The sequence below is a fragment of the Acanthochromis polyacanthus genome, chromosome 5 (genome assembly GCF_021347895.1).
Source record: "Acanthochromis polyacanthus isolate Apoly-LR-REF ecotype Palm Island chromosome 5, KAUST_Apoly_ChrSc, whole genome shotgun sequence".
In the NCBI taxonomy this organism is placed as follows: domain Eukaryota; kingdom Metazoa; phylum Chordata; class Actinopteri; family Pomacentridae; genus Acanthochromis; species Acanthochromis polyacanthus.
Genome location: NC_067117.1, coordinates 7,725,193 through 7,740,489, shown reverse-complemented (window position 1 = coordinate 7,740,489; position 15,297 = coordinate 7,725,193).

The window sequence follows — 15,297 nt, the reverse complement described above, 5'->3', positions numbered from 1 at the left end:
CACGACAGTTGTGTAATCATTTCACATCAGTGAGTCATCTGTTGTTGTTGTTTTTTCTCTCTGACTGCCAACAGGAGCTTCAGCGCTGCAATCTAAGCACAACGCGCCGTTCGACAGGGAGAGACGGTTTCCACGTACACTGAAGAGCTAAATGCAAAACTGTGAGCTTTCAGAGGTATTTGCTGTACAGAGACATGCAGAACTGATCAGTCAATCGACAGAAAATAATCTATTTTCATGAAAACTTCCAGTTTTAGCTTCACAAACATGAGTATTTCTGGTCTATTTGGCATTTAATGGAATATTTTTCTCTTCTTGCGTCAATCAGACTGAACAAAACATTTGAAAATGTCACATTTGTCTCCAGAGAAGCTGAATTGACTACTTTTCAACAATTTTCTGACATTTTGTAGAGCAAATGATAAAATTAAGAGATTAATCAACAAAGTAATTGATAATGACAATGATCATTGTTTGTAGCCTTCAGGATACATGAGTTTTTGTATAGCAAAGTGCGTATTTATACATTTAAACGTTATTCAAATTAAAGTATAAAAGTGCATTTTTTCCCTTTATATTCTACTACATGCATCTCCAAATGTGTTGTTTTGGATGTTTTTTGTCTTAAAAATTGAAAGATAAAGTGGTGAGACCTACTTCTTGAGCTACACAGATGATCTAACCTACAGAAGTACCTGAAAAATGCATCACCAGTGCTGCTGTTCTTGGACACATGAATTTCGCAGGATTGTAATAATATATTTATTTAACTATATATTTTTTTTAATCTAACCAGATAAAAGACCCATTGATGATCGAGACCTATTTCACAAGGCTGACCTGGCCAAGAGAGGCAGCAGCAAACATCAAAGTAAACAAAAAACAGACAGAAAACAATAACAACAAACATTAAAATATTAAATAAGAGCAATTAGATACATGAAATACAGGAGTTAATTCAGTAAAAATGTAAGAACACAGACACTGTTCAAAGGATTTCTGTTGTCGATATCTGAAGATACAGCAGACAAATTTAAAAAAAATTGAAGCTAAAGGAAGCTAAAGTTGACAAAATAATCAAAATGAATTGGCATCAGTGGACAAAACTGAAGCTCAATTTCTAAAGTTGTAATGCTGCACAGTAATATAAAGGTGTATATTGGGCTTAACACACACTACTCTAAAACCTCAGTAAGTCTCAACATTTGAAAGATTGTTAAAATAGTTTGCATCTATGTCCTTTCCATCAATTTGATGTTATTAGCTGTTAGAGGTAGAAGAAACCAAAAAGATGCCACTGCTATTCCTGTTTGATGTTTGCAGAAAAAGGACAAGGGGTCAGTACAGGCTATAGCCCGGATCTGTTCTGCCTCCTTTCCTGTCTGGGCCAAAGCAAAGTGTTTTTGTTCAACCTGCCAGTGTGCCATTTACGCAGAGCCTCCAGACCACTCCTCCCCTCTGCCATTTAAATCACACTGAGCCACGCCGCCTTGGGTCAAAATTGTCCTTTTCGTAATTGCAAGAGAAAACGGCTCTTTTAATAGCACCTCGCTTCTCTTACCATCACTTAAAGCAGCTTTGGAGGCACCGCACTCGAGTTTTTCTGTGAACAAAACTCCTTAAACTACTTCTATCGGATGAATTTAAAATGTGAGCGACTGTACCGCTCTGAAGTCCATTTTTGACACTAAAAAAATAAGTGAAATATCAAAGTGGGGGACACTTCGTCAGCCTGCAGCTTCATTTGTAACATGATCATCTTCTCCTCCTATAAAAGCCCAGCATTTATAGCTGCTGTTCAGAAAATTCAAAATGGGGCATTCAGATGGAGCTTTTCACCGTTCAGAAAGCACCAGCTGTAGGAGAAAGCACTGACAGAAAGTGGAGGAAAGGGAAAAAAAGAAGAGATGGAGAGAGTGGGGGGTGCTATTAATCTCTCTCCGTCATTCAGCCCTCTACAATGAATTGCAGCTGTGGCTGCAGATAAAAACTGAGTGTTTTTTTTCTTTCTTCTTCTGGGGTGATTATCTGCAGTCAGGTGCCTGGGTGGAGGTATGATCACAACAGAGCAAGGGAGGACACAGCCAGGGAGGGAGGAGGAGGAGGGCAAGTGGCAGGAAATGGGAGGATGAAGTTAAAATAATAGAACAATGGTGAAGGAGAAAGATGGCTGGAGGAGAGAGGAGATATGATGGAGACAAAGAGAGCAAAGAGAGTTCACACCATGTAAAACCACATGAAACTCACACCGTTCAATAGCCAGTCTCTCGACAACAGAAGCAACATTTTTAGTGAATTTTTATTGGACAGTAAACTAGAGTTTCACTGTGATACTGCTATATGGCAACAACCACTGGAATATCTCTGACTCATACTGATCACACCAAATGGATACTTCAGCAGACCATAAGCCGAGGCGGTGACATCACTGTGATAAATTAACATGACATATAGACCTGCCTTACTCCATCCTATCTGCTCCTTTATTTGAACACCTGGCTTTCAAACACTCATATCCTACACACCTAGTTATGACTGTTGCCTACCGCCCTCACAAACCAAACCCATGTTTCCTTTTTACTCAGCTCTGCTCTCTCTCCTCTATCCTTCTCCTTGGTGATTTCAACAGCCACTTTGACTCTACAGACTCCACAACAACCACTGAATTCATGAAAATACTCAACTGCCTCAACTTTGCTCAACATGTCAACCGTCTGTTCCACTGGTTTCACTTTACATCAACTCTTTGACTCCAGCCTCACTCTTTCTGAACGCCTGGTCATCACCATGGACACTGATATCCCCACTCCCTTGCCAAAGCAAAGCTGATGATAAATAATGTACTTTGGCAAACTAAATTCCATTTCTCACCCCTCTCTTCATCCTTTATCATGGAAATAATATCCACCTCCCATCTCCCTGACTTCCACACCCCCTAACACTTCACTGACTACTCCAACCACATCCTCTCCTCAACCTCCAAATACTATTCATTACTGTATACAAACTCCTCAATCTCTGTGACAACAGTTAAACGTCCTTCACAGTCAACAAATGCGCCCACATAAAGTTGTTTTTCCAAACTAAAATAGACACCATCTGTTGTGAACTGTTAGTTTAAATGCTAAATTCATACATTTATACTGTTAAAAGATTTATTCATTTGCATGTTAAATACGGTGATAGAGATAATTTTATTTTAGTAAAGTTCATGTGAGTGAGATAAGTGCATATATTTCATGTGCTTTTATTTTGAAGTGAACAGAAGTTAAGAATCCCACAAAAGGTACGAGTTCCAAAAAGTCATGTCCGTGTGTTCCTCTGTAACTGCAGCATTACATGTTCAGTAAAAAGAGCAGAGTTCTGAATGGAGTCTCTCTGGGTTCATTTAAGAAGCTTCCACTTTGCAACACCATCTACAACAAGTTAACCTCCCTCCACTTACCTGCCCTCCCTCAGACAGCCTTCTCTCAGATTCTTCCAGTCTCGCCTTCAGACCTCTCCAATCTCATGACAGGAATGAAAACTTATATCCTCCTGCTGGACAGCATCTCCTGAAAGTTTGCCAAGGTTCGATTTCCTACTCTCTCCCTGTTCGTCATCACAATTATGAACTCTTCACTATTTACGAGCCTCATCTCCATTCTTGATTTTGTCGCTGTCACCACCATGTAAAATAAATCCTCCACTGCTCTTCTACTGCAAGGTGTTCCCCAAGGTTCAGTTCTCGGCCCTCCTTGACCTTCTTTCATCTGTATATCGGAACTGGTTATGTGGAACTAGCTGGCGAGCGGAGCGAACGAATTCATCATCACGCAACGCTACAAGACAGCTTTGTTTACATTCGCCGGTTGTACGCCACCTTGGATTGTGCTACATTTGCAAAATTTTGCCCTTCATTATCGCTCTCAAGCGTATTATATTCTGTTATCTTCTTGTAAAATGACTCAGACATGCATGAAAGTCATTAGTATTCATGACTTTTCAGAAGAACTGATCGATATCGTGATGCACGTAACGGCTTTGTTTACATTTTCACCAGACTTCTGAAAATCGACTTAAATTGGGCCGTAGGAATGGAACTCTGACGTAAGTCAATTTTCTGAATCCCCATATTCATTTTCTCTGCTTACCCAGAGTTGGATCACAAAAGCAGCAGGGCGGTCCACAAACCCTCTCCCCTGTAATGTTTTCTAGTTCCTTATAAAGAATCCCAAGGCAAGATGAGATATGTAATCCCTCCAGCTAGTTGTGGGTCTACCTTGAGGTCTCCTCAGAGTTGGATGCCAAGAAAACCACCAAAGGAAGTCGCCCAGGAGGCATTTTAGTCTGGTACCTGAACCACCTCAGTTGGCTCCTTTCAAAACAAAGAAGCAGAAACTCTACTCCAAACTCCTCACCTATGTTTAAGGCTGAGCCCTGATTGTTTTCAGTCGTTGTATCTACCAATCTCAATCCTTCAGTCAGTGCACAGAGCTCATGACCAATGGTGACGGTTGGACTGTAGATCAACTGTTTATGTTGTATGTGTTGGTAATTGTGGTGCACGTAAACATAAACTAAAAGTGTAGCAGCTCTTTGGGGCTGTAGTGTTGTGCCTCAAGCTAAATGCCCACAATGATAATAGCACCATGCTGGTGTTCAGTAGGTATAATGTTTACAAAGGTCTATGTTTAGTGTGTTGACATGTTAGCCTTTCCTAACTGACTCTAAGCAGAGAGCAGTTGACGCTGAGGGAAATGTTATTCGGATTGGAGGTGATGAATCATAAATCAAACTATTAGGGAAGTTTAATACTGGCCCAGTGGTGGTGCTAAATGGAAATGTAGAAGATCACCAGCGTTCATCCTGATGGGAACATGAATATCTGAACCAAATTCCATAGTAATCCTAACAGTTACTGACTAGGTATATTCTAGACTTTTGCAAACACTCTCTGATAAATCACAGCAAAAATGTATGACTCAATTATCTGGCAAAATAACCCGTCTTATCAAACACAAATATCCTGTGACCAAACTCAGTAGGAGTCATCAGGGGAATCCATCCTGTAGTTGTTGAGATTTTTCGGTCTGACCCAATCATTTGCCCAAAAACAGGAAGTGGGAAAAGGCACACTTAGTGGACAACCAACTACACTAACACTGGTGGCAGATACCGCTAAACACAAGGTGGAGGGGAGCCACTTCACAGGAGAATACAGAGAGCTGTGAGATTGAAATGCAATAAGGCAGCAGTGAGGGTGATGGCTGGATTGTGTGAGAGGAGAGGAAGGGTAAGGAGCAGATACAGAGGTGCTTAATATTGTTTGCTCTTTATCTCAACTAAACAGAAGCGCACAATAGAGATGCTATCTCGCTCACCAAAGGGGTGAGATCGCAGTGGAAATGTGATACACTACATTCAAGATTGAATTAGGCAGAGGTGCGATCCGATAGCCTGACTTGTGTTGCTGCAGAAAAGGCCTGAAGAACATTTATTTGTTTTTGAAGGAATGCAAAAGACAGGACGAACTGACGAAAGAGCAAAAGCGCTTTATAACCTGTGAGTTTTAGCAAATGAAGAAGATTCAAACAATATAAATGAATTGCTTTAGGGCACTAGCTGACTGTTTTTATCTTATAATCTTGCAGAAAAAATGTAAACGCAGCCTCAGATGTGCTACTGTCTGCATGCAGGTTTGATAGCTGGGAACCAACAGCCAACTGGAGGCCAGAAGAAGAAGCTGTGGTCAGACAGCACGAACCTGCAGACAGGACATGATTTGTGTTTCTGTCAAAACACAAAGATAGAGGGGGGAAGAAAAACGAGCGTGGGAATGGAGGCGTCCTGCTTTGCATATCACAGGTCGCAGATATTTTAAGCCCGTGAGAGACAGTAATCACTAAAATCAACCTCCCTCTGTACATATCTAACATTTCCCTGTTGTCATTTCACCATTTTTTCCTGCTGGAATCGGATGCACTGTTGCACGCTTATCTGTAAATGTGAATGTGAAATGTTGGCGCAATAACCCAGCAAATGTGCGGTATTTTGCACTAAATCAAGTGCACGTTTTTCATTATTCAGTGATGTCACGTTTACATTAGACTTCACACAACAGATCTCCATACAAACATCTATCCGCCAACTTTTAAACGGCTCTTCGAAGGTGCAGAAAATTCTCGAACATCTGAAAATGTGTGTGTGTTCCTTGTGTGTCCCGTTCGCCCTCTGCAGCGGTGCATGTGTTCCTCAATGTTCTGCTTAAGCAGTACAAGAGGGATATCAGAAAGCAATCGGTGGCGAGCTGTAGCCACACGGGGGAGGAAACGCCTGAGGGCCGATGTCGAGGGGAGTCGGAGAAGTTGAGCTTATTGACAGGTTTGTATGAGACGTGTTACTGTGGTCGCCCTGAGGGATGCAGCTCAGTGGAACACAGCTCAGGCAGAAAACAAAAGGATAGATTAACCTCCAGCGTGTCAGTGGAGGTGAGTGAAAGATGCACTCAGGAGAATGACAGAAACACAAGTGTGGAGGTATTGATCAGTGCTGGTTTCACAGTCTTTCAGTGTGGCTTCATTTTCTCAACTGGCTGCTGTACCGATATATGAAGTTTCACACACAAGTTTCCTGTATTTCTTTCTTCACTGTGTGCTGAATGATGGCCAATCAGCTTTTAGTGTTACACATTTGATAAAAAATAATCTGATTAGGTGTTAACTTTGCTTGTTTCCTAATGATCTTCTTGATGTTTTAGAGGAGAAATTTGTGAATAATTAAATGGCTGGAAAATAAATAAAGTTTGACGCGTGTGTTGTGTGTCCGATATTGATCCACATCCGCTTCCTCTGCTCTGACAAAAAACTAAGGAGGCTGGAAAACATTTAACACCTTAAACAAACAGCTTGACGGCATGAAATCACAGTGTTTTTGCTCTTTGTTTTTGGCAAAACTGTTGAAATTTTACGACACAGTACATAATAGTATTCTGCAAATTATGTATACAGCTCATAAAGAACAGATTTGCAAAAGAAAGAAAGTAAGTATCACTTAAAAGGAACAGAGATCTTCACAAAAGCAAGATTTAGGATGAAATTAATGGAACGCTGCATTTCTGTAAAAGGGGTCAATTTACAGAACAATCCAGAAGAGGAATCAAAAGAATCCAAATCACTCCGAGATTTAAAAACGCAATTAAAACCAGCATATTATTAAAATACAAAGACATGAAATAAGAGAATGATAGTGTTTGTTATGAGAGAAAAAATGGGCAGTTCACAGAAGCGTATTCTTCTTTCTGCTCCCTTTCATTCAGAAGTTTGGAATCTTTTGTTTTTGTGTTTTATTGAATAGCTTTTTGTTTTCTTCTTTTGTCAATGAATGAAAGAAAAACTAGCTAACTAACTTTGTAATAAAGGCTTCCCACTTTTTCTGTCATTAAATCTTTTCATCTTCTTTTGTAAAAAAGGGAGTAAATGTGAGTGTTAATAGCTTTGGACCCTGATAGTAGGATGAATTTTCAATTGAATTTATGAAAAAATCACCAGATGTCTCCTGTAGAGTCTTGAAAGAAAAATATGCTCTATAGAAGTCAGGATGTCTGGCACAGAACAGACTGTTTCCATCAGAATATTTGATTTGTGAACTCCAATTCAGCTCTAAAGAAGGCAGGAGTGTCCGATATTAAACCGAGGATTGGTGTGATGCAGCGTTTCTGTCTTCTTCACGGCTGTATTGACCCCACGTTTAAACACAGAGCCAGTCATTGGCCTGGTGTTGCAGAACGATTATAGCTCTCGAAAGACAAAAACACCTTTTGTGGCCAGGCTTCTGTATTTGTGCAACGTCTCGCACATCAGCCCAGAAATCAATAGTAACATCTATTCTCCTGGTGTGTGTTTTTTGTGTGCGTTCCTGTTTGTGTGCTTGTGGCTGAGCTCATAATAAGTGCTGGAGTTTTTTTTTTTCTCCTGCTCTTGATTGTGCTGCTGACAATAGCAGTTAATGACAGCCCAGAGTGGCTGCACGATTTGATGGTGGGGGATGGGAGGACGCAGAGGGAAAAGCCCATTTTCAAAGGCATACGTGGTTTTTATTCATAAACCTGTATGCAACATGGCCGGCAGTTGCCTTTTCTTTCCAAGCACTCTCTGTGAGAGTTTCAATTAAATCAAAGCTGTTTGAAGGCCTGCCGACATCACAGGGACGGAACAAAAAGCTTTCAGCAGGTTGTGAATGTAGTCAATTGCAAACAAGATGTGCATTTCAATGAATCATTCAGACTGGATGGGGAGAGGAAATGGAGGGGTTACACTAATAAAAACACAGAGAAGTGTTAGAATAAACAAAGCATCACGGCTAATTTGAAAAAAGGGATTCCCTGTATTGCTCAGCTATATTTGTTTCATCTCGTCTTTTGATCCAGCGTCTAGTTAAAAGACTTTGTGCCAGTAGAAGAAGCACTTGTCGTATTTTTAGAAACATATAGGGTACGGAACGCAAGCATCTCAGGGGAATTACATATGGGCCTTTGAGAGATATGAAAAGACTGCATGTGCAGATGGATGCAATCAGTATCCTGCTCTGTGATTTCAATCTGTACTTGAACACCCAATGCGTCACAGTTTTAGCTAATTTTAGCAACTTTTTACAAAAATAGCAGACTAAAAACACCAGTTTACAGCATTGAATGTGCACTTGGGTGTGAACAAAACCTGTGAAGCTGCAAAGTTTAGACATTAGTGATGACTTTTCCTTTTAAAAACTTTAAATGGGGGAAAATAAAAGCACTGAAACATTTGTTTTTGCATTTGTTTTTTCCGGTACTAACTATCACTGACAGTTTATTGGGCAGTAAGTGTCACCTGGATGATTCAGATGGAGCTGAAAATGAAATAGTCCAGCTTGTGTGGGAAGGAAAATATCGCAAAGTGATGAACTTCAGTTGCTACATGTGCTTTGATTTGTTAAAGACATAATGTGACAATAAATAGAATAATTTCCTTTTGTGCCAAGAATAAAAGAAGAGGACTGAAACTAATTTAATGCCAGCATGGTGCTATAGCTAGCTTAGCATAAAGACTAGAAACAGGTGGACATTTCTGACCTGGTTCTGTCCAACAGAATCTGATCATTTGCATCCAAAGCTCGCTGATTTAATAACAATTAAGTTTTAAAAAGTAGTTGTTTTGCTACTTGGCTTTGTGTTTGACAAAGTTTAACTGACTTGCCGCATTTCAGCTTGGTATCATAAAATACGCCACCATGACACCTTGCGTGTTAGCGGAACGCATTTTTAGCATTTGCTGTTTTATTTCAATACCTTACCCTAACCTTAGCATCTCATGTGTCATGTAAATGCATAAAATGACATACAGATATCATAAAATGTGTAGAAATGAGACAGTAAATGCTAGAAATGGTGCACTATTTATACACCATTTCAGAAGATTGCATTTTTAGTCTCCATGCTAAGCTACGTTAGCTAGCTGCTGGCTGTAGCTCTTGTTATGCACTTCTATACACTACTGTTCAAAAGTTTGGGGTCACCAAGGCAACACCATGTTTTCCATGAAAGCTCACACTTTTATTTGCATGCTAACATAACTGCACAAGGGTTTTCTAATCATCAATGAGCCTTTCAACACCATTAGCTAACACAATGTAGCATTAGAAATGTTCCTCTGTACCCCATGGAGATATTCCATTAAAAATCAGCCATTTCCAGCTAGAATAGTCATTTACCACATTAATAATGTCTAGACTGCATGTCTGATTAATTTAATGTTATCTTCATTGAAAAAAATGCATTTCTTTCAAAAATAAGGAAATTTGTCAGCTACCCAAAATTTTGAACAGTACTGTATAATAATATAGAGATATAATGATGCCCAGACATAAGACATGCCTCAATTTTCTTATCTAACTCTTGTATGTTTCAGAAGATACCTTATTATTCCTGTAAGAGCTCTGTCTCTTTGCATAACAGTGTTGAATGTACATTTCTGCTTTTTTTTGGATGCGTAATCCATATGTTTGCTTGCGCCTATAAGCAAACACATGCTTTTCTAATGCTTCTTCTGCTTGTGTGTTTGCTGTTTTGACTTTAACTAATGTATTAGGTGTACTGGGCTTTAGGATGTATGATAACTGCAAAACAAACTACAGCAAAATGAGACATTTTTGGTTGTTAATTCACTCCATATGCTGGCTACATGAAGGCAAATCTGGACTGAACACTTGAAAGGCCACGACTACACGAGGCGAGCGTGTCAGACAGGCCTGAAGCACTCAGCATGCGTGTTGTGCTGCAGGATGGAACAACACTGGGAACCTTTCAGCGTCTCTCAGTCAAAGTGCAGCCTGATTCAGCGTGGGAATCCCTGAGAGAGCTGACAAGATGTCGCAGCTTCCATGACATCAAACTTTAATGAGAACAAAACTGTTACACATCAGCTAAGCAGCCGCGGAGGTCTGCTCTTTTATTGACTCCACTCTGGGTGACAAGACCACACACACACACACACACACACACACACACACACACACACAGAGTTATACATGTACACATATGCAGACACACACTATTGCATATTCTGACTGACACAACCACTAACACACACTCATGTCTCCTCTATTATTTGTGCACGTGTACACACCACACACACACCACAAATGGCAGCAGTTCTTACTGTAGTAGATTATTTGTGATAGATATTGATGATTTTCTATCACTTAAAGCTCTAATCAATACAGGAGACATGCATCTTGCTTTGCCCTTCCACCTATCCTTTATGTCTCAAAAAAATAACAACAAATACTGTTTTAAATCATCAATAGGCCACTTAAAGTAATAATTATCTCTTTCTCTTTATGTGTGTTATTAGATTATTCATGTATTTGCCCTGAGGTTAGTGTCAGATGAACACCAGACAGACTGTTCTCCATCATCTGCAGACTTTCCTCTGCAAAACACGCATGTCCAGGTCAGGTCTGTGCATGTTGATGGCTGAGATATTTTCTTTTCTTTCTTTTTGTGTGTGTGTGTGTGTGCTGGCAGTGTGTGAAAAATCGATGGCATAGCTTTGTGCCAGCCCCGGGCCGTGCAGGTCCCCGCGGACTGGCTCCGTTTATTGTGCTCAAAAAAAAGGCAATTACAATGTTAATGTGTCGCAGCAGGAGAGTGAACCCGACCCGCACCGTGGAAGGAAGGTGGCGGAGGTTGATGGAGAGAGCGGAGTCACCGTGGGTTAAAAGCAAAACGGCGTCTGGGGAGCGTTTTGTATGAAACACGGAGGAGGAAAGTCACCGAAACACACAGTCTGGGCGAAATATGGTGCTGCTTTACATAGAAATATGATAGATTGTGATTAAAATGCGCAGATTAACGATAGATAGATAGATAGATAGATAGATAGATAGATAGATAGATAGATAGATAGATAGATAGATAGATAGATAGATAGATAGATAGATAGATAGATAGATAGATAGATAGATAGATAGATAGATAGAGTGGAAGAATGTCTCCTGCTATTTGTCATTGTTCTCATGCACACAGACGCCACCATGCAGGACTAATACAAACCTCCTCTCTATGGAAGTCTCTCGGGAGCCCATAATAAGCCATTAAACAGGCGCATTAGGAGTAATGAAAAGGCTCTTAGTGGTTTACCACTGCGGGCCACCTGGATTTGTCTCCGTGGAAGTGGGCGGCGGCTGTGATTGCAAGCGAAAATGTATGAAAACGTCTGTATCTAAGGCTGTTTTCGGGTGTAGTTTCCAGTAGTGGAGCTCTTTGTTTCACTCTGGAGTGGACGAAACGTGCCTTTAAAAAAGAATGTGTCCATTCGTCTTTTAAATGAGGGTCTGGTGTGAGATAAAGTTTTAGATTGGATGAATTGAACCATAATTGTGGTTCGCAATGCAGTCAAATTAGACCTGTTTTGCTGAGGACCCCCATTCAGACCATTAACCCACTTTGGAAACCACTTGTCCAGGCCATCAGCTGAGATGATTGCTGTTCTGATTTGTGTATTTTTTTTCTTTCCAACCTCAGGATTTAAAAAAAGACAATCAACCTTGAATTTTACTTTACATCTATTGTCTGAAATGTCGCCTAAAAGCAAATCCTGGAGTCATATACAGTGAACAATGAAACATCCAGCTGAAACTAGGAAATCGTGGAGACAGGTGGATGTGCATTTCCTGATTCACAACCAGAAATGTAAATTATCTCCTCACATCTCTCACTATCATAAAATAAATAGTCTCTACTTCACAAGATAAATAGTCTCTACTTCACAAGATACACAAAGATACACACTTTGAAAGCTTGGAGCTGAGATTTTTTTTTTTTTGAATATCATCTGTTTACTCATTTTTAGTGAAACAGAATACTCATGGGTTCAGGGTTACAGGCTATGGTCACAAAAAGGGACTTGAGGCACACAAGTTATGGAGATATTCACTTCTTACTGTGGAAAAACACAAGTCAGAGTTTCTTACATGCATTGAATCCTTATGATAAGAGCCTATTTACACTGAACCAATGCTAAAATAGCTGTTATATGTTGTATTTGATTTGTTTCTCTCTTTCCAAGTAACTGGATGAATTTACAAAACATAGTGTTTAGTTTGTTTAATGTAACCACAGCCTTGGCGGTATTTCTGCAAAAATATTGGCATTACAGTTTAAAAACACTGCAACAAAAGAGCAAACGCCTCCAACAACTGAGGGCTTTGTGTTCTCAATGTCAAGAAAGAACCTTCAGAAGCAGCGTGGATGGAGCTCGAGGCCCTTTGGCTGAACTGAAGCTCTGTCCGTGGTGCTGAAATCTGGACTTCACACCTTAACTGAATCTGAAATATTCTCCCCTCTGCGCCCAAACCGCTCGCCGCAGACGACACACAACCCGGTCGATTCCACAGTCAGCGCGCTACCTGTGATTGTGATGCAAATGTTAATGGACTCTGAGGTCCTCCGATTAGCCTGATGCAGGCTAATTTCCCTCCCCTCCAGTCCCCAGAGAGCGCAGAGTGCCTTTTCACTGTCCCTCGTTAATTGAGGAGCGTTGGGTCTGCGTTTTCCGCCTCGCTGGGCCGGCAGAAAGACGCAGCAGGCCAGACAATCACGGGTTAAATTGCAGGTAATGTGGCGCAGGATAAGTGCCTCGGCTTCCACATTTTTTAAAAACCATTTCTTCACCAGAAATCCTCTTGCAGTTTCATTTGCACTTAATTCCCTGCCTCAGACACTCTCTTATCTGGGCCCGATCTGGGTCGTGCGTCAAACGATTCCAGTAACGCACTCCTTTTTCTCTGCCTCACACACACTCAGACTGCCATGTCATTACCTTGTCTTACTGAAAGCATGCAATGAGTGAGGTAAAGATAGCATACGAGGAAAGGCATCATTTCAGAGGAGGACGCCATGGAAACATAAAGCCCAGTTGTCCTTGAACACTGAAGTCTACATTTATTTAGGTTTCCTTTTCATGCTGTTGTGTAATTTACGTTAATCACTGAAAAGCAGCCCAGCTCTTTATTTTATTAAGCTCTCTTATCAGACTGCTCTCTCCAGGAGGGAAAAAATGTCCCCTGCTTTCTAAAAAAATATTTTGTGAATCGAGGAAAAGATTGGTGGTGGTGGAGGGGTTGATGTGGAGGTGGTGGTGGGTGAGTGGGGGGTTACATGAAGGCGGAGAACCTTGTGCCAGCTCACCCATGTGTGTAATGCGAAAAAGGAGAGCCGGGGGTGAAATACTGAGAAGAGGAGGAGGGAGGAAAAAGCGCGTGGAGACAGAAGGGGGGAGAGAGTGCGGGCACAGAGGAGGAAATGAATTTGAGGACAAACTGATCTCGCAATGCCATTTTAGATTTGTCTATCACCCACCAAAAAAGCGACAAAAAAATCACGCCGGTGGGTCAAACAGAAACGCAGTGATAAAGAGCTTTGATTGGTCATATCTGCATGGACAGAGATGAAGATCCTCCTGGGACGTGGCGCCCTGACCCCCTGATGACTTTCAGGATGGGTGATAAACTGAGAAAATCACTTTCACGAAGGGTAACAATGCAGCTCCCACTGATCACAGAGGCCTGTGCACGATGATAACGCACAGGATGCAAAGAGCGTTGGTGTGCATGGAAAAAAAACTGTAAACCTGCAGATTCCGCCAGTTTAAGACACCTTCTGTTTAGTATAATATGGAGCTACATGTATTTTAGGATGAGAGGCTTTTGTTTATCCTTATGCACACGTGGGATTCAAGGCTACATCCAATTGCACATTGATTAACTTTTATGACGTAGTTATTATTATTATTGTTATTATTGTCTCCTAGCAGGTCGTGAAAAGGTCTGCAGCCGCTGTAACCTGCTGGCTGCTGGTGTCAGAGCTGCTCTTTTCATCTTGCAGCGCACTCCATCAGACAGCGCAGATCAGAGGAGGGCTGCAGCCCGCTGATAACAGCCTCTGTCATTAACTCTTTCATTCGAGGCGCAGAAGGCAGCCATTTCCGTTCCCACAACTGCAAGTTTAAAAAAAAAAGACGCACAAAAGCAAAGGCGCGTCGGAGGGAGCGGTTTATTTGCCTCCTTATTTTATGATTCAACCCGCATCTGTGTGGATCGTTGATGCGCAGGCCTGATGCAGCTCGGCCTGCACTCCCATCTGAGCCTGTCGGTGAGATCATCGTGATGCAGTTTGGATTTGGGGTGGATTTCGCTCCAGATCATTCAGCTCTGTAACAAAATATAACGAACAATACAACAGTGTTTTCTCTCCGTCTTTGTGTTCATCTTCCAGCAGAAGCACGTATTAATCGTGGGATTATTAATTGTTAAATGAAGAGTTGCAGATTTAACAGAGCCAAACAAGCACTTAGAGTTTATTTGGAGGATTTTGGGGGGGCACTTAAGGTTATCCCAATTCAAATGTTTCAATAATTAATGATCATCTCAAAATATTTGGAATGATGGCTCACCAAAAAAAGAAAAACCACAGCAGAGTTTCGCTGTATCATGATCGCCTCCCATCAGTGGTCTGATCGGGTTACAGGCTATTGACTCTGAGCTTTTAACAGGTCATATTAGTATTTTTTTCCCTCTCTCTAGCAAACAGCATGAATGGATACAGCGTCACACTGCGTGTTAGTTCAGCCTATTTTGTTGTATTCAGGCCTCGGTTTTGTGTCATAGCGATGAACTCTGATACTGCAGCCTGAGGACACACTGAACATGGTGGAGGCAGACTACCAGTGACAAGGCAATGTCAACAAAGTGTTCACAGCGATTTGGGCCTTTGTTACTAAC